This window comes from Anopheles gambiae, chromosome 3, assembly GCF_943734735.2.
Source record: "Anopheles gambiae chromosome 3, idAnoGambNW_F1_1, whole genome shotgun sequence".
In the NCBI taxonomy this organism is placed as follows: Eukaryota; Metazoa; Arthropoda; class Insecta; order Diptera; family Culicidae; genus Anopheles; species Anopheles gambiae.
In genome coordinates this window covers 7453721-7471350 of record NC_064602.1, presented here as the reverse complement: position 1 = coordinate 7471350, position 17630 = coordinate 7453721, and the positions used below count along the sequence as shown (strand labels likewise).

At 43.1% G+C, this 17630-nt stretch overlaps 1 protein-coding gene across 4 annotated transcripts in view; it reads left to right on the top strand.

Annotated features, from left to right (window-relative positions):
* Positions 1–17630, top strand: part of LOC4578130 (transcription factor hamlet) — a 95422-nt gene that overhangs the window by 13291 nt on the left and 64501 nt on the right. The window contains exon 1 of one of the 4 annotated variants that reach the window (XM_061652990.1): positions 11651–12317. The exons of 2 other annotated variants lie outside the window; for them this stretch is intronic. The gene's annotated coding sequence lies outside the window, so the exon portion shown is untranslated. Of the gene's footprint in view, positions 1–11650; positions 12318–12341; positions 12609–17630 lie in introns of those variants that run through there. One more of the 4 variants, XM_061652988.1, reaches the window with a different exon arrangement.

Sequence of the window (17630 nt, the reverse complement as noted above, 5' to 3'; positions counted from 1 at the left end):
AAATTATGTCATTAGAAAGGAAGGAGGATAGTACAGCAGATAGAAGCGGTTTACTTGTTGTCACTCATTATTCAATTACACAAACGATGTCATAACACACCTTTGGGACTGGGCAACACTTATATCAACGAAACACAAACGTAAATATGGAACATAATTTGAATTTATCTTTTGGTGTCTATTTAAGAACAATGTTCTGCTAGCTAAGCTGTGCCATTCATCATCTGTGCAAATTTAAGCAAATATAAACTCGTGCATTGCATCAGATACAAGCAAACAGGGTAGATACCAACCAGCTATACCAATGCAACACGACGATTTCATTCTATTTTGCAAATTTAAATTTATGTCTGACGATAAATTTTCATCTAACCCTCCAAATGGGGACAAACGTTCACGCTTTGTACCTTTTCGCTGTATGTATGCGGGAACGTATCTGCCAGTCGTGTGTCATGGTAGGATTTGTGAAGAAATCATTCCCACACATGATTACAATGATACATTTCTGCTAGCAGATAAAACGTTAGAATTTGGAGAGAAAAAAGGCATTAAATAGCTTGGCAGTAATATAGTTCAATAAATCACATTTTTGGAAGGTGTTTTGGATCGGGTTCGAAGGACCAAATGTTGTCAAATTACATAAAGGTTGCTAATTTTGATTTAGAAATTTAAAGTCATGCAATGCATGCGTCTCACTTGAAGGTCTATCGTATGTGCACCAATTTTGCAAAAAAAAAAGAGATTACACGCACACCAACTATAAGGTGCACGCACTACTGCCAAAGTTAAATCCGACACCTCATCGAGCACCGGAAATCACACGGATCGAGACTTCTTCACACACACCAGCAGTCGCTACTTACTGCTGGTGTCAGTTTCGCCGTTTCGGACAGGTTTGTGGAGGTTGCGCTGCGGCAAAGAATGCTGCACTGGTGCTGCGGACATTGATTATTTGGCGAGTTGGAGTACGTATTTTGGATCATAAAATTTACTTGCAAGCAAGGCTTCCGGCCCATACCTGCCGGCTGGGTGCGAGATGACAGCCCAATTTCCTGCGCTATTGCTGGGACCGTCAGATCTGCGCTGGTGGTGGAAAATTTTGCGTAGACACCAACCTTTTGGGGTCTATAATGTGGAAAAAGAGAGACAGAGAGAAAGAGAGAGAGCAGGGCGTTTTAGGTAGATTGCTTCCCATATATCTTCGGTGTCTTCGGACGGGACCCTCGGGTGGTCTGAGCAACAAAAACCCCGTCTGTACGCAAAGTCTCATTCGCATCATGCGGAATGACGGGGGGGCGTGCGTGCGTTCCGGTGCGTGTGTGCACTGTCAGAAGTTGCTTCTTCAACGTGGTGGCCAAATTGGTGAAAAACGACTCGCTTGTACGCACTGCCGAACGGGTAAGAACCCGATTTCCGGACGTTCCATCTGGTGCGTCACTCAAGGTGTGCGCTGCCACGTACTGCCGTTGTCAGCTGACTTCCGGACTTTGTTGTATTAACTATCTAGGCAAACTGGTGGCGCTGGTTGCGAACGGTTTGCGATCGAACGTGCGAAAAGTTTTAATTCCATGCATTTGACTGTGCGTGTAGAAGTTTCCGTGGAGCAGCGGACAGGTGCGGTAGTTGTCATTTACTTTTGGGCGGTGGAATGATAAGTTGTTTCCTTTGACACTGGTGCGAAAAGAAGGAGGGAAATTAGGAACAGTGGCAAGTAGTGCGAACTGTCACGTTTAATAAAAAACAACTTCATCTACTTAAACTACCGATAGGTACCGAAGCCGAGAGTGGCACCGTGTTTTTATAGTGGAGTTAAGAGCTTCTGAGCAGTTAATGGGGTATGAGGGCGTTGATAATGGTACGGAGGTCAAAACAGGGTGTTATGTGCTATGCGTATTTATGAAACATCTAGAATCAAGTGAACATGGATCCCCTTTTCCGAAATAACGAGCTGCTGGGCTGAAAGTTTATCTAATAACTCGGCACATGATAAGACAAAGTGAGTGCTGGCAGGGCTCCAAAAATCCTGACCAACGCTAGCAACAGTAAGATAGTTGAAGTGCGACGACTCATACAGATAAAAGTGCTCAGCGACAGCGCGTCTGGATTGAATGTCCACAAACGGCACCAGCCTGTCTTGGGCTGTGGATCTGTTCTTTTTCGTTTTTTGGACGCTAGGTCCCTGGGTCTATCAAATGTTTGCCCATTGGAGAGAGCAAATCAGCGTTTCGTGGGTTTTCCCGTCTTATCTTTCGTTTGAAGACTTTTGCATTAGTGAGCTGGTCTTTGGATGGGTTTTGATTCCGTTCTGTCAACAAACAGCCACTCAACAAACAGTCTACTTGGAAAAAGCTGGGTCAGAGAGCTTGGCGAGATTGAAAGTTACAGGCGGAGAAGAAACATGATATCTTAATTATGTAAACTGGTTATATCTGTTCTTAAGATCTGGTAGCTCTTTCCTACCCAACTTCTTCTTTTCGTGTGTAGCAGCCGTGCATTCCATTCCAAGACGACAGACGACCATATGGTGTCAAAAAAACTGTACCCTTTTGCCTATTCCGAATTGAGAGTTCTTTGCTCAAAGACCAGCTTAAAGATAATATCCGGAAGGAAGCAACACGTTTCATTGTCCGCTCCGTCGTTCCGTGTTGATAATTTATGAACACTGTTTAGGGGTGTTCTTCTGTGCAAACGCACAATAAAAGCTATCATCGCCCCAGCGTTTTTTTTACTTTGCGCCTTCCCGAAGATGTACCGTTTTGATTCACCAGGTGCAGTTGGCAATTTGAGAGATAGAGCGTGTGCGCGGCTGTGTGGAGAAGAAGCGCCCGGAAGGAGGCAACAGCGCACACGATGCCAGCGGTGAGCGATGACACGTGGCAAAGGGCCTGTGACGATCCTTCTGTTCGCCCTCCGGGTGGTTGTGGTGATGAGGTGTTTTTTTTTACGGTGTAAGGCGGCGTTTCTCATTTTCAATTACAGGAAACACGTGCTCGGGGATGCGCTGGAAGGAACATATGTTTGTTGCTTGGTGTCTGCCCAGTAGGGCGTCGTGTTTTGCGACGGAAAGGGGATGATCCGAAGCAATGCATCATGGTATCTTCGGTTTGGTGTTTTCCCTTGGTGTTTGATATTTACATTTAGCAATGAAAATTCTATACTGCGATGTTAAAGCATTCAAGCTAGAAGAGATAACATTATAAAAGATAAAAGGAGTAACTCTTTCAATCTTTTTGTACACAAAGTACATAGCAAAGGATTGTTGTAAAAAAGTTATATCTCCTGTATGAAAACGGTTGAAATCTGCGTTGAGTGAGACACGTAAACTTTTCAAACAGAGGGTTTTCTGTACTGATAAGATAATAGACACAATATCCCATTATCAGAGAAACATTAGCTCAAGTTGTTTCGGAAAGCACTACAGGGACACAGCGGTCAGGCTCATTCATTCTCATTACTGTTCCGTTGTAATAACTTTTCAGCACACCCAGCCTGTCCTGTTTGTGCTCCATACATTCCCGAAAAGGTGCTCCAGTACATAGACCCTTGTTTTTTTTTACAAAGGGTCACTTTAGGCATCTGTCTCCTTGGTTTCGATAGTACATTTTGCCGGACTAATTAGCAATTCTAATGTTGAGATCGTTAGCGTTTTTTTGGTTCTAGTCGGCCCTCCCTAAGCCCTTACAATTCCACTCGGAGGTCAATATATATTCATGACACGCTTTGTGCTTTGGGGTCATTCGTTTTCGCTCGCTCGGTTCCGTGGACTTTCGGCGAAGTGTAAAAGGGTATGATAAGCGAATTATGATTTCATAAATTCGTAACCATACTACTGCCAAGGGCTTGGTGGTGGATATGTAGAAAATGTGTAGCAAGAAAATCGTTGTTCTACATGACGATAGGGTGTGCGATATGAGGGTGCAATAAGTTTACGAAAGTTGTAACCAATGAGTCAGGTTGTGGAGCAGCAAAGTCAAATATTTCTGTAACAGAGAATGCTAATGGTTATCATTTCTTTACTAATTATTCCAAAAAATGACTGTACGTCCGTATGCTCATCGAATCCGTTTAACCACTTGCTCTGCATTCATGTACGGCCTGCTCTGTAGCCCTCTAAATGTATATAAATTTAATTAACCTTCCACATCCACATCGCTGGCAAACACGCTTCCGGCGTTTGTGGTGAGCAATTTTTTCACCCCCTACACGGGACGAGCGAAAAAGGGAAAGTGGAAAACTTTCCGTGGCTTCCGCGGTCAAACGTGCAATGAGTGTGTGAGCCTGTGTGTGCGCAAACGAAACACAATTATAACGCAAGCAAAAATCAAAACGGCGAATGCCTGAGCCAAATGTTAAAAATGTTGCCAAAAATGCCTTTCCCCTTGTCACCCGGCCAGGGATAGAGGACAGTTTTGGGAAAGCAAACTCGGGCGCCGTGGGTGTAACACGAACGTTGTGTGAAAGGTTTTGCGGTACGTCATCGTTGGCAGGAGACCGTAGGTCGTAGGCACAACTTTAGATTCGAAACTTTGTTCATTCTCTCGTAGACTTTTATTTTCTTGCTCGGCCGGTAAACGATGTTGAGCAATTTTTCGGGAAAAACTTGAGTTTTTATTCCGACCTTTGTTTGGTTTGCTCGCTATTTTTGGGGCGGCACGTCGCGTGTCGCTTGCGTGGCAGGACAGCGTGATCGTTTGGAAAGTTTGCCGAATTCCCCATGCAGGTTGAATGAATGCATGCTGCTTCATATGTAAAGAAAAAAAAAAATACATTCACTGGAATCGAAATTCAATCATAAGCATGTTGAATGGGGCTTGCAGGTCGTTCATTGATACGTAAAAATCTGTTACAAGATTAGTATTTACTTTGGCAGTGATTGGTACGGGTCTAAAAATAAACCCCAGCGTTGGGAGCCTCAAACGATGATGTATGCTTTTGATTTTGTTTCGACGTAGGGACGTTGCAATGGGCGAGGTAATGGAAAAGATCTGCCGCGCAAACCTTATTTCAGTCACATACTTTGAAGGTTTTGTGAGGAGCGAAATAAAATAGAAAATTTTGTGCTCAACCAATGGATGGAAATCGGAAATTCCTTCCCTAATTTAGCTGTCTTTCAAGAGTCAAGCAAATGGAGTCTTACGGTTCAGTTGAGCTCGCTTCCTTGTACGGGCTCTTCAGAAGTTTTCTATGGGAATAGGCATAAAGTGGTTATTTTGGGAGAGTAGCTGCTTCCTGATCAAGAACAAATTGGGGCAAATTTGGAGCAAATTTGAAGCGTTTTGTGCTTTTTTGGAAGCAGGTGACTATCACAATCAAGGATGCAAATACTTTGTTGCGAGGCAAAAGAAATATTTCTCAACAAGCGTTGTTTGCATCGAATTTGAGTTAAATTTTACAAGATTGTCCTATTCCAACCTTTATGAGAACTTCGTTTAGGCTCTTCAAACTAACTTAACGCAAAATGTTATCAGATATATCGTTCAGTCACTGTTTGCACACCTCACCAGCACTGGAACAGGTATGATTCGTCGTTGGCTGCATATGTCCACAGCGCCTATCCACGACTTCCACAACTTTATCAAAACAGTTTATCATTGTCGTGTAACCAAACGGTTTGCGTTTAGGTAATTATGGGCTTAAAAAATATTCTTATCTTCGGTTATTAATTTCAAATCCTCGTTCTATCAATGTCAATTGCGCAGAGCGACGGCACCATGACCAGGGGTTTATGCGGTGGTGTGGCATCTCTCACTCTTGGAACCGATCCAGGGAACGACTACAGGCCCGCTCGTACCTTATCAGACATTGGGGAAGCGTTAGGAATCCAAAATACCTCCAATCAAGCTCGCCAAAAAACCCAACTCTCTAAAAGCGTGAATAAAAAACCCCGAAACCGGAGATAATGCTAATCCCCTGCGCTTTCGGACTGTGAGGCTCCTCTGCTACGAAGGCAGGGGTGTATTCTCACGTGATATATCGATAGACTGTTCGAGGAGTGAGTTTGTGTTTTGGTCATACGCATTGTCGATTGATGTTTATAGTTACCTTTGGGTCGGTGAGCGTTGTCCGACGGTCTTTTGAGTGCTCCGACAAGTGAGTTGGATTAAGTGATTTGTCACCATAAATGTGCCACTTCGCTGGCACTCCACGTATCATGGCGGATCATGTCAGAGAGTTTCGGGTAGCCCGGGCTCGGTAGCCATCGAACGAATGGGCGATACCCATGGTGGTTGTCTTACAGCATGAGTACAAATTGAGTAATCGCTGGAGAGCCCAAATTGGAGATAAAATGTAGCCTTTGTTCGGAAGAGATTTTAGGTAGCACTCGTTGTGATTGATTTGCTATCAGCAGTTTTGGTTAGATTGCTAATCGTTTCGATTTATTTGAATTCTTAGAAATGGGAGAATAAATTCAGTAGCAACAATGATCATGACACTATATTTGTAGCCAATGACTAAAAGGAAACATCATTCGCCTGGTGATGCGAATCATCTTAATTGGTCATCTTAATGATGTAAATGCCGAACCAACCAAGTCACAAATGCAGTACATTGTTATCACTCAATCTTCCTGCTTCCAACACAAACCACTTACCCAACATCTAGAGATAGGATTACGTCGTTGCGCTCGCGTGATTTGCAAAGCCTGGCGTCATTGATTGAAGCTTGTTTTTCGATTACCCTTTATCTCCTTCTTTCTCCCTCTCTCTCTTTTTCTCTTTCTCTATCGCGATCGTTCGTCCGAAGTACAACTGCAATTCACGCAATAGCGGCACAAGTTTGCAGTAGTCACAATCAACGACGGTGTCCTCGGTGAACTACCGCCAGTGAACCAATCAATTAGTAGGCAATTAAAATGTCATTTTTGCAGGCCTCGGTGTCGCTATCGCTTATCATAATCCCATCATCGCGGGCCCCGAATCGAGTTGATCTTCCTTATCGCGGGAAACGGTTGCTGCCGGAGTTCACCCGGGTTTGCTTGTTGCAGCATTTGTGAAAGGGTGAGCGGTGGAGCCATATCTAGGGGAGGCATGTTTGAGATCTTACTATCTCTGAACGCATGTGATTGATGACTACCGTATTATCTTCATAAGGATGACAAAGGTGCACATTATATAAGATTGTTAAGAAATATCAATGTAGTTATTGATATTTGGAAGGTGTAATATTTCATATTTTATTTAACTTAATCAATTATAGGACTTTAGTTAACTTGAAACACAACATTGAATTTGAAGTTTTGGGTGTTGAAATAGATTTTTGAAAACTCCAGCGACATTCTTTTCCATTCCGAAAAACAACTCTTAACTAATTTGTGACATTCACGCAAAAGCAACACCGTCTCATGCGTAATGAGAGAATTCGTATTCAAAAGCAGCTCCCAAGCAAAAGAATTTCTTGCTTAGAAACCTTACTAGATCCTTATCATCCGTTTCCATCATCCGCCACTCGCTAGTTTGGGTTGGGTAACGAAAAAAGGGTCAACTATGCCTAAAACAGAAAGGGAAAACGGGTAACAGCAACAACTGACAATTGCTGCTCGTGAGATTGCCGTACGTAGGCGCTTTTAAGGTAACAATTTGTGTTCTTAATTTAATAAGAGAGCCTGATTTCTAACGGAAATTATTCAATTGCGCTCGAGGCGAAAGCGTTTCTTGCCCTAAGTACGTTTGGTGCGTGTGCACTGATTACATTGCTGGATTCCGCTGTTATATTTTGGATGGTTGATGAATTTCGTCTAAGAACGATGATTTAATGCACAGGTTGACCCGAGAGGTTGGGCGGAGTAATAAAAACGCAAATACACAGTACTTCTTAGTTATTCGAAGTCTGGGTGTTGAGTGTGCAAAATTATGATAATGTTCACGCAACTCAAATTCCTGCATTTATCAGAGCGATTGCATCGATTCTGAGGTTTTGAATGTTTTGTTAGGTTTTTTTTTGGAATTTCTAGAAGGACGCTCGGGGTAAACTAATTACAATCAAAATTCCTGAATTGCTTTACTGAATGCTAAGCAATTGCATGAGCTTCTATGATGAAGAAGCGAAGTTAGAAAATAAGCTAAGATAACACAACAAAAGGTATAAAACCTTGTGTCTGGAGTAACAAAAATGACTTGAGGAAATGAAAACAATCGATCGAATTAAAATGTTTAAAAAACAGCATTTAGAAAACTTTTCCAATAAAAGGCGAAACTGTTTCAAATACATGAGGGGTCATGTTGATACTTTTCTTTTAATATCTCTAACCCTCGCCGTGTTAGAGAACCCAGCGAGGGTGAATCCGAGCACTGAACAAGTGTTGAACAGGCTGGTAATGGATGTCAATTATCACCCACCATCAACACCAACCCAAAACATCGACCAAGTGTAGCCTGGAACGGATGGGATGGTTGGCAGATAATTGAATGTTATCCTTCATGACACAATCTGGCGAGGGATCTTCCCTCTTTTTTATTGCAGGGAGAGTTGAGAGTTCGTGTCTACCGTGAACAGATATGAATTGTTCGAGCTATTAAGCACACGTAAGGTCATGTGTTTTTGATGTTATAATAGAGTGTAACACTCTAAAGGGTGATTTACAATACAGGAATGAGTGCTACCGAGAAAAAGTGTCCAATAGAATGAGGTCATTTTTGTTTCTTTTTAACTGACACAACCTCGTCTCCGTTAATTTTGGAGCGAAAGTGAGTGAGTTCATCATCATATTACCAGAATTATATGCAGCGCGCGTGTACAAATTTGCATCTTGAAAAGCGATTACTGACAAACAGAGGTGGACGTAGATGTGCTTTGTGTAACTGCCCAGAACAACGGCACGATGGGCTAAGAGCGGGCACGCACACCGGCATGAAATCTTCCTTCCGTGCCGTGCCAGCTGTCGTACACAAACCGTACGCTTTAAACGGCTTCTTCCTGGCAAACGGCGCCACCAGCAATGAGTTCCTTTTCACCTCTCCAACACAACGCACAATGAAGTGCCTCCTTATGCTTCAAGGTGGAGTTTTTTTTCATGTTCAATTCCGAGTTGATGTCTCAATTTGGTCGAGAAGACGGCAGACTACGGTCTGCAAATGCATCCGTTAGTTCGGTGCGTTCGGTGTGGAAAGGGAAGTTGTTAATCATATGACACCGGAGCCCTCATCCATGCCCTCCGCGGTGAAACGAGGTGATGGTCGGCCGATGTGATGAGGCGGATACTTGTCAGAACACACAGACAGGAAGAGGGAGTGTACCGGGAGTTGTAGGGGCTCGTACGAATGAGTAAGAGATTTTTATCTTTCAGCAGCACCTGGCTAGACATTGAGGTAACAGCGGGTCGTTGCGTTGCATTGATTTTACCCCTCGAGTCGGTGGACGCGTGTGCAGTTTGATTAATGCGGAGACGCGTACATCCAGCCGCCGATGATGTGTGCGCCGGGCGACTGTTGTCTGGGCGTTTGTTGCAAAAACGAGATTGACCTTGATCTGGTTTCGCGATACGTCATGCGCTATTGTGGAAGGTTGAAGAGCAGTTTTTCTTCTGAGTGAGTGAGAGAGAGAGAGAGAGAGGGGGAACAAATCCTCGATATGTTTGGTAGTCGGTTATCGAACTTCAATGGGTTGTGTTATAAAATACACTTATACATCGTTATCATCCTATGGGTTGATCGTTCCGGCTCGTGTTATCATGTCCATTAAATGGCTGTGCAAACCGAAAGTTTAGATCTTCCTCTCCTTTGCAGAACTCTTTCCTCAAAAAGATACCACTAGAAGCGCCAAAAGTTACATTTTTGGTAGTCCCACGGGAATCCATCCCTCAAGATAACGATTTGGGGAGCGCACTTTCCACCATGCCCAAAGCAGGCTCAACAGAGGGTACCGCAACCGATTATTATTACGATGCTTTTTTATATGACTGGAGCTATGATGAGTTTATGACTTCCGCGGAACCCTGAGCTGTCACTACCCACCGAATATGGTTCCGATGCGCTACTGTCACTCTAAACATGGGGACCCCACAACGAGAGATACTGTCGCAACTGTAGGGAGAATAAAGTTTTATTGCACTTCTGATATCTCTCCTTGCCATTACTTTTTTTGGTGGTCGATTTGCGCAGATTGTGTGTAGAAGTGAAGGGTTCTTCGGAATGATAGACGTTGATGACGCCTTATCCCGAATGATTGACCGTGGTCGGCGGACAAGCTATACAGTGGTGAGCTTCATTTTCGTAATATCGTTACGGTAGGTTCGCTGATAGATAATCGGTTTGTTAATAATAGGCTGTAAAATGGCATTGATAGCGAATGATTGTTGCTGCTGCTGGTTGCACCAACCGCATCACTTTGCTGCTACCGTTTCTGAGACAAAGATTTCCGTGCAAAGGGCATCTGGCTGGAGATATTGCGATTGTTACAATCGTTCAATGATTTCAGGTGAAAAATACTTCCAAAACGGTAGCATTGGCGTATCACATTTGAGGAACAACTCAGATTATGCAATTTAATGAATGTGTGTCATGCAAGAGCTGTTAAAATAATTGATGCACTAGATATATAAGAAGGAGAGGAAGACTCATGATGGTGAGCAGATTATTTACAGATTTTTTTAATCAACTCTCCAGAAATTGGAAAACGAAGTTACTAGTCCACCAACACGGTACAAGCATGCGCCTGACGCACAGGAAAAGCCGGCTTTATCTGTCGTACAGCGGGCCAAACTGACAAGATTTATTGTCGCATCAGTCATTTCACTAAGTCCGCGACCCAGCCTAACCAGACACGATGCTATAAAACGGTCAATGCGTATGAAGCAGCAACGGCGAGAAGGGGTCAATAAAAATCCTATCGCTATCATATCCCCGACCAAAGGAGGGGATCATTTTGCTGCCGTTTATCTTGGAGGGCGAGGTTACTTACGGTTGGAAACGGCTCTTTTTTGTGGTATTCAAATCGAGCCGTAATCGAAGCTTCTAGGTGTGTTTTATGACTATTTTGTAAATGTAGAAAAGATGTATCTAAAATATAAGTTTGAAAGACTTAAATGATAAAACAAAAACACCAGTGCTGTCTTGTTGGACATAAATCTTCATTGATCTTTGCTCAAACTAAATGAAAGTGGCTTAAACGATCCTCATCACCAGATCAAACAAAAAAGCTATCTCACTCTTTAGCCCATCAATAAATGTTTATCTGTCGAGCAGTTTTGTTTGATCGGCTTCTGCAACTTCTTCAAACACACCACGCCGCCAGGGATGTGTCACGATTACACGTGTTATTATTATGTCTTTGCGTCGCATGCTCATCACTGGTATTATCTCTTCTTTTTTTCGACACCGGAACGCAGAATATTTGTCCACATTCGTGTGTAATGATGTTGATAAGCCAATACCCCCACACGACACTAAGGAAGGGAGCTCCGGTGAGGTGAAATCGATAAGGGAAGACTCACGCCCCACTCTGCTGTGAAGAGGTATGGATACGATTCAAGAACAGTTATTAGGAGGTTTTGTCGGTGTATGTCGCCGATGGAGGCTAGAGACGGTGGGTTATTATCATTTAATTCGAGCCCAAATTCGGGACGACCCCCTGTGGGACTGCGAACATGGTTTAGCTTCGGTAGGTAGAGGTCTAGATTAGTCGATTCCCTATTGGACCGTTCAGTCAGTGTGGAGTCGGACGATAGCGCGGAACACGAATTTCGCGCCTTCTGTGACGCGTGCGTGCTTGTGCATTGTGAAGTTAAGCTCGGATTGTGTGTACGTGGTTTTTTTTGGTCTACCACTTAACTACTCGAATCGATTGCTTCGCATACAGAGTGTGCAGCTGATCAATTCTTTTCTGGAGTATAACCGTGCACGTGTAACCGTTTTGCGACGAGAGCGAACACCGAACGAATCACAATACAGCGTGTAGTGTCTTTATAGAAATCTTTAACCGATTGTGGCCGAAACTGAATCGAATACTTGATGACAGTTAAATACGCCAACATTATTAACTGAAATAACGAACGAATAAGTCCTTTCCGGACACAAAGAAAGACAAAACAAGTTGTGTGGAGAGAGTTGCGCATACAAAACTGTGCACACAACCCCTTGGTGGCTTATAATTGTGGTTTCAACATCAAAACAAGCTCGATCAGCTTGTGCGGCAGTAGCGTGAGCTGAACTCCGTACCATCGTGCCGTGATTGTTGCTGCTGAAGAGGAGCAAATTTTCGAGTTGCATGTTTAAGGAAGCGTCAACCGTATGCCGACGGATCGAGTACGGCACGAGGTCGTCTATTTGGCTCGAAACTGTTTGCAGCATTGTTATTTTGTGTTCTAATTGCCGTGCGACGAGGTTTGTAATGGTTGGTGAAGTGGTTTGCCAGTTTCGCTCTTGCCTCCGATAGGGAGGACTACAGATTGTGTATGTGTGTGTGTTTTTTGCCAACCCCACCGAACAGTTTAGATTGGTTCCGAAGCATAAGGATTGAATAGAGCTGGTGGAGTGGATGTTGATTCGGTTGATGCGGAACAAACGAGTTGAGCATATTGAGATGCATTTCGTTTCCGGGTTTGTGGCCGATGTGTTGTGTTCGAGTGGTTTGTAGAAAATATTAATTTTCTGGCTTGGCGTGTAAAATACAAGGTGCGTTAGCTATTTTAGATCATTTAAATTAAATTTGTTTCCAATCAGTGCTAGTAAAAAACTAAATTTGAATATGGTACATGACCATTTCAGATATGATTGATATGTTTTTATAGAAATGCAATCAAATTCAGTAAAATTTACCAAATTATATTAGTACAAGCAGATGTGGATTTACCTTCAACCTCTGTAAAATGCCTGATAATCACTTTTGATCTGATCACAATATAGAGTTGAAGTGTCACATATTCTTCTACTTTCAGTATGCATTCTTCGCATGCCCTTTAAAAAGTCCCACAAAACGTTCAATCGCTCAGCTTTGGGAAACCGTCCATACAGTCACCCTTAAAATGTGAACTCTTGCTCGCTGTTCACTTACCTATAATTATAATTTCGAGTGATACGGTGAGCGATAAAACGGTTCCATCAAGACAAAGGAAAATTCGTTAGCTCTTTCGGAGGAAAAAAGACCTGCAAGATAACCATCACACACGGAGGGGGGAAATCAGTGAGCAAAAAGAAAGGGTAGTTTCCAACCCGCTCCCCGATCGGTGCGATAGGGAACGATCGAAAATATGCACGCAATGGGATTATGAGATTTTCATTCGCAGCCCCGAGATGAAGGTTGTCGCATATGAAGTGGGTGATTTGGCTGGTTGTGTGGTTTTTGCGGGACTTGTAAATGCATTAAAATGAGTGTGCCACACCGTTAAGTGGAAGGTGGCTGCTGCTGCTGCGGTTTCTATTGATTCAACAGTAGCTGCAGTTGGTCGGTTGGGACGAAGGAGTGCGAACAACGGACTGAAGTGGACGACAGTTCTTGAAACGGGCAGAATTGGATCAGCTGTTTGAGTTTATTGTTTCAAGGACTTGCTTAGAGATGCAAGCCGGCCAGAGTGCTGCCACCGAATGAGGAGGGCTTTCATTTGGGCGAGGAAGTAGCGTGTTTTGGCGCGAAACTGCTGCTTTTCATTTTACAGCTTTGAAGACGAGGCGAAGATTTCGTTTAATTGCTGGTTCCTCGTCTATTTCAACATTCAATGATCCGTTCCTCTTGCGTAGCCTCAAAGCGTAATGATTACTCGTAAGGCGCGATTTTTTGTTGCTGCATCCTTTCATAAAGTTCTTCGCTTTAGAGGGGAATCTTACAAATAAACGCTGGAGGTCCTTTTCCTTCGGCTTCCGACAAGAACACCGTACAATATCTTACAGTCAATTTCTTCCCCGAACCTGGGAGAGATGGAACATTTCGGTGAGAACCAGAAGCTCTCTTCGCCCTCCCCATGTACTGTGCGAGACGAGCCCGGTCGGCTAAACACTATAATTAACTCCGTCAGGGGTCGCTATAGTTTAAAGAAGTCAGCTTGTTGGAACATTTCCCGATACACGCAGGCACCGCCGCCTACCCTTTTCTTCGCGAACCGTTTTTCTATTGCAGTGACGATGCCGACGGAAACAGAAGTAAAGGGGAGAATCGCTTCGGCAGCATGGAACCTTTGCAATATCAGTTTTGTGCGTCGTTTCGCATGGTTCAGCTGACACGGGAAGACAGTGGCTGCTATGCTTGAGCATTACCCAGGAACTTGGGAGGAAGTTTTTCGTTGAGAATAACAAAGGAATTTCCTACCCGGGGAAGTGGAAGTCAATTTGTCAGCGGAAGTAGCACCGGTGATGGATGTAAAATGCGAGATAAAACATATGTAGTGAGGTTGTATGTGTGATGATGACTTTTTTCTTTTAGGAATCGACAAAAAGGATGGTTAGTTTCCACACCATAACAAGATGCTTTTGTTGAATTATGAATACTTTGAGTTTATTCACGACCAACCTAGGGGTGTTTTTTTGAGGAGATGTTTAGTACAATCCGGTTCGAAGGACCAAAAACTGTGGTTAATTTGTGTCAGACATTTTTTGTGTAAAAATCTGATTTGCTAGAAATGTTGCTGTTATCACTTGATCTGTCACAACTAAGGAGCAATAAAAGTGACTAGAATTGGACTGTGATAAACATGCGTGCTGGATAAAATCGTGATAATAATTCAATTTATCAATAATGAGCTGCCATGCAATCAGCCGTTAACTTAAAGCACGGTCTGCAAAGATTCGGCGAACAAAAGTGACAGACGAAATTTACAACTTGTGTCGATCATTAGCCATAGGGTCAGGAAGCTACTAACGACCCCAAAACCAACAGTTTGCTTCAGATTCATCGCCTTACTGGTAGGAGGTAAACAGTAGCAAGTTCCACTAAATCATAAACGATCGTATCATGCTTGGGATGGAGTCGAATTGGGGTCTAAAACTAAAAGAAAAAAACGTAGGGGTCTGTTCAACAGTTCGACGGTAACCGAATTAAAGAATCACCGCCTCCGAAGGGAGGTGTAGAAATGGAGCTATAAAGGTGTAGAGTGTTCGATGAGAAATGGCCATCATTGCTGCGTAGGGCGCTGTGTTGTGCGAAAGGAAGCTCGTTTGCGCGATAATAAAGACACAGTGAAGGAACTTTCCGAACCTCGCCCCCAATCGTTCCTGCCCATGCGAACGTGCTTAATAGACCACCACCACCCAGTAGTGTACATCTCGTTAAGGGCTAAAACGGTGGGTTCTCAAAATTGACTCATACCTTCCCGCTCGTAAAACATTATGCCATTAAAGGGGGTAAAAAACTGTAGGGGAAAAGTGGGAGGATTTGATCAGGTTTGTGTGGTTTAGTTAAAAGCAGTTCGCGCTCGCTGTTGTGTACCGTGCGTTGTTTGCATAATACGCACACAAAACAGTAGCGAAATGATACGCCACCACTGGTAATGAAGCGAAAAGATATCGGTGCGATGTAAATATTCACGCATTCCGTTCGTTTTCACTGAAGAGAGAAGGGGGATGAAAGCTTACAAGGCTAATAAAACCTGTGGTCAAGAATTATGGTAAGCCAAAGCGCCATCAGTTTCCACGGCACACTTTCGGCTGGGCTGTGTGTGTTTTGGCCCCGGCCAAAAAAATTATGTGACCATAGACTGTTTTGAAGTCATTAAACGCAATACCTTTAGTGTGAGCCATGGCACGATCGGTGTGGCCCCGGCGGTGGTGGTTAGTTTTATGGGTTCTTGTTCCCTGGAATGAAAAAAAAAAAAAACAGCATGCCGTATCCAAGAATCATTAGCATGGATTCGGAATCAGTTGGTGGATTGGATTTATTTTATTTGGATACTTTGGTTAGTGAGACGGCGCTACTTGCAGCATGTAGGGTTAGTTTGAGAGTATTATTTACGATATCGAATAGAATTTCATTGTTATGATGGTTGTGGTGTGTGTGTAAACATCGCAATTACTTATTATATGGCAAATATGAAAAGGAAATGTTGTACAGCGTTATCGAGGTGTAATCAAATGTTGGCTTAGATTTTGAGAAAAGAAGCGGAAGAATGCAATTAAAAGGGAGTTGTTTATGGGCATCATTAAGGGAAGCAAAAGTAAAGATTATTTTATAAGTAAATAGAAAATAGGCATTACATTTTATACATCCTTTGCAAATAAAAAATAGTGTTAGTGATTAATTGTTGAAATTATTTAACGACTTTTGATACATTGTCACCCTACAGTGCAGTGTCCTCGCTGAACGTACAATGATGAAATATCCATCCTTCCGTCATGGTACAGCTCTTCCAAAAGGATAAATCTGTACCTTTTTGCGGTCAGCAAACCTCTCTCTCTCTCTCTCTCTCTCTCTCTCTCTCTCTCTCTCTCTCTCTCTCTCTCTCTCTCTTCATTTATTTCATCCCATCCTGCTTCAGCAGGCTACGCTCGTGTCAAAGCGCAATCGAGCCCGGGTGTCCTAAAACCGGATGGCGAAAAGCGTAACGAATTTGCTGCCATGATCCGGCGCCAAGTGCACTAATGGATTCCACTCGAGGTGTGCGAGCCACCCCGAGCCACACTTGCTCAGCCTTTTAAAGTGCCCGCCACCGTTAGTCAGTCAGATATGATAATACAAACTTCCTTCCGTGACCGCCGTCCATCGGCCACCGAGGGTTTCTAGCTGCGGGAAATGAGCTGGCAAAAACGGGCATCGGGTAAATCGGCGCAATGGAGTGGTTGATTTTTCACGGGCGTTTCAAGCGAATTTTACAACCACTTTCGACCGTTTTAGAAATTGACTCTTGTGAGGGCGACGGAGGCGAAACCACCCTGGTTTTTTTCCCTCTGTTCGATATACGGTCTGCGTGGATGGGGGGAAAGGAAATTAAGAAAGGAAAAATAAATTACTCCGCTAAACTGCGTACGGTCACGTGACCGTATCACGTATAGCACTTTTTCCACTTGCCACCGTCCGTCCAAACAGTGTGGGTTCGTGTCTGATTTTGGGGATGTTCTTTTTTGATCACACGATTAATGCGTGGGGGAAAAAGGGTGCTTTGGCAACCGTTGACAAAGGGTGTATGCAGGTTGGTTGGAGAGAGTTGGAAGGCAAGGTTGATGGAAAGGTTTAAATGTGGCGTGTCTTTGTTCTGTGGGACTTTACCAACCAACGCACGAACTTTCTCCAGATCCGGGACTCATTGGTGTTATGATTTAGGGAGAAGAAATTGAATCAGAATTAGAAAGACAATTAGCGCTTGAAAGTAAATAAATCAATTAAAGCTAAACACGAAACATCATGGTGATAATTCGAGGGCAATTTGGAGGAACAGATCTATTACTCTTAGTATTACTGTCACATTTTAAATGATAATTCAAGAATAAGTATCACCTATGTGTAAGAATAATTCATAGACCTATATCTGATTAATATACGTATTCTTGCATTGTACTTGTACTTTTCAATAGCTCTTTTTGCTTTTCTTTTAACATTCTCATCTAACATCGAATGGTTCAATTGAACTTTGGCAAAAATATTACATTGAAGTTCACAGTTGAACCGATAATGCATCATTATGTACGTGTACAATATATTATTTTAGTCCTTTCTTGATGAATTCAATGCTTATAATTGGTTTTATATGTGTTCTTTTTATTTAGAATAATAGA